The sequence below is a fragment of the Homarus americanus genome, unplaced genomic scaffold (assembly GCF_018991925.1).
Source record: "Homarus americanus isolate GMGI-L3 unplaced genomic scaffold, GMGI_Hamer_2.0 scaffold10276, whole genome shotgun sequence".
NCBI classification, from domain to species: Eukaryota; Metazoa; Arthropoda; class Malacostraca; order Decapoda; family Nephropidae; genus Homarus; species Homarus americanus.
In genome coordinates this window covers 10,698-13,461 of record NW_024729078.1, presented here as the reverse complement: position 1 = coordinate 13,461, position 2,764 = coordinate 10,698, and the positions used below count along the sequence as shown (strand labels likewise).

General features: G+C 36.0%; 1 long non-coding RNA gene across 1 annotated transcript; it reads left to right on the top strand.

Moving 5' to 3' along the window:
* The first annotated feature begins 157 nt into the window (after positions 1-157).
* Positions 158-1,625, top strand: LOC121866297. Its single transcript, XR_006088956.1, has 3 exons — positions 158-347; positions 834-921; positions 1,438-1,625. It is a non-coding gene; the product is annotated as an uncharacterized LOC121866297 (long non-coding RNA).
* The last annotated feature ends 1,139 nt before the right edge of the window (positions 1,626-2,764 follow it).

The window sequence follows — 2,764 nt, the reverse complement described above, 5'->3', positions numbered from 1 at the left end:
GTATCTTCCTTGAAAACCTTTCAGGACAAGGAACAAGAATTATTAGCTTCTGTATTGATGCTGCTCTTTTTATATTTATAGGTAATGGAGCAAAATTCTTGTTTTGTTAAGTGTAATATTAGCTTCCTTTTTTCTTTTTCTACATGGATTCAGTACGAGAGAACAATACAGTCCACAGTGAAACATTGAGGAAGTCCTGGCCAGCCATGAAGCCAACATAGAGGAATAGCTACAGAAGGGAAAGATGTCTTGCCTGCTGATTGTACTGTTTTATTGAAAGACGTTCGAGGCGACGGATTGGTTGCATCTGCCGCTGCCTTTTGGGAGGCATCCCAGACCCTCACTTGGTGAGTAACCTTCTTGGCTTTATAAGTACAGCGTAACCTTTATCTAATGGACTATATATGGAAGGGGATGTTCATTAGATGGGGGTTTCACATCAGACATCCCCATTCTAGTGGACTTGTCTCCCAATATAGGCTGCTAGATGGAAGTTTAATAATTTGTATTTGTGATTGAAGTTGTTGGTGTAAAATATCTAGAGATCTAAATGATTCACATCCTAGCTTGTTTAACCTGACCAACGATTAAACACCTTTGCTTATTTCACCTGACCAACGATTAAACACCTTTGCTTATTTCACCTGACCAACGATTAAACACCTTTGCTTATTTTACCTGACAATTAAACATCCTTAATGCTATCTGGTGGGGGTTAGAGTAGGTTAACTGCAGTCAAACAGCATGACCAAAGAGAACTATGTATTGTGTGAAATAAGGAACTTCTGGTAATATAATACAATGCACCATATATGAGATAATCTTTTATACAGGTGCTGACACATAACTCCCAAAACAGTGGATCTTCAGAGACTTAAAGACAGTGTTATCCCCTGGTGTTTGGTCTGACAGCACAATAAGGTATGTACTGTACAATAATGATGATATTGTGGTATTTCTCAGTGATTTGATTGTCAATAACTGGGAAACCTTAACCCACGTCTAGTCGCGATACATTCCAGTAGAGTATGACAGTACAGCTGCCGTCACTCGACTTCTAGCGTCGGTTTATATGTAGGTGAAGACATGTGGCTGCTCCCCCTCAGACAAAAGTGTAAATTTAGCCAGATATTTAACATATAGTATTAACAAAGAATATACAGCAAGTTCTTATAACAGCAACAGTGGAATTTATTTTTAATTGGACAATATCGCACTGAACATTTAAAAGAATTACAGGTTGTTTAATGGTGGGGATGAAAACCTTAACATTAAGTGTGGGGGATAACTGGCAGATGACATTGTTATTATATAAACTATAAAAGATGTGGAATAATCATTAAAATACTCTAATGAATCTTAGAAATAATGTAATATAAAACTATAATTTTGGATGACATGTTTACACTATACATGGAAGTAATTGTTTCATTTCAGTGTTGCAGACCAAATGTGGACAAAACGGTGCTGGTCAGTTGGGTAGGTAGGCTCCGAGGACTGTGTTATGAGTTATTATTTTGGTAGTGTTAAGTCTCCCAACATCATCACCATTTTGTATATGAAAACTTTGTTGAGTTGTATTTTTGTTGTTACTATAGGCAGTCCTTGAGTTACACACACCTGCACTTAAGAATGGGGTCCCAATACAGTACTGTACGTAGTATACCACAGAAATATCGAATTAAAGTATTTTTTCACTTTAATTATTGTTTAACATGACTTTATTTACAGTACAACTACTGTAGTATTTATATTATTTATGTATGGGATAAGACTTTTATGGCCAGGGTTGTAACTAAAATCCCATTTCTTACATAATATTGTTTAACAAAACTTTATTTACAGAATTTATATTTGTTGTGTATGGGATATGTTGTTTTGTATGGTCTTTAACCTGTAGAATCAACACTGTTCTGGCTTTTGAACAAGGTCCTAACTCGGGGAATGCCATGTTTATAGTCTATTATGAGTGTCCAGCCCACGGTGCCAGGAGAACATGTCCCCTCAAGATAAGTCATATTTATTATTTTCTTGATTTTAAGTCCCTCATAATAAATTATGTAACTGTATATATGACTTGTTATGTCTTACTGCAATTCAAGAGGAGGCATCTAATCATCCCATGTTATTTCCATTAACTTACTGTATATTGCGGCATATAAGTCGACCCGGCGTATAAGACGACCTTAATTATTTCAACATAAATTGTTTATGTGGGCCTATACCTGGCAGATAAGTCGATCTATAAACTGCAATTTGAAAACTATGTCCTCAGTGTTTGCTAAACATACTTTTTAACAGCACTCAAACAAATTTTACCAAAATATAACATTTTCAAAATGTTAAAATACCTTTTTGTGTTAGTTTTCTTACAAACAAATGTTACCAGGGCACATAAATGGTGTAAACAAATCACAATAATACAGTTCGTACAAGTTTAAAAATATATAAGATACTCTGTACACTCGGTGAGTAATGACAATTAATAAGTTTAATACAGTACTGCATCCCCAGATAACTCGCAAATTTTTATTTTGCTGCATTCGATTATTCGCGGATGACACTCTGGATGTACCCAAAATTGTCTGCAGGTAGTTTTAAAATTGCCGGCATTTTTGTGGCCGGTGCGGGGAGCACGCGAGTTTTGTGGCGTCCCGTAAGGTGTCTCTCTCGTGATCTAAATATGATAAATAATAACTACCGTATATCTCGGCCTACAAGACGGAATTTGAACCATATATAAATGAGCCCAAATTTAGGGGGT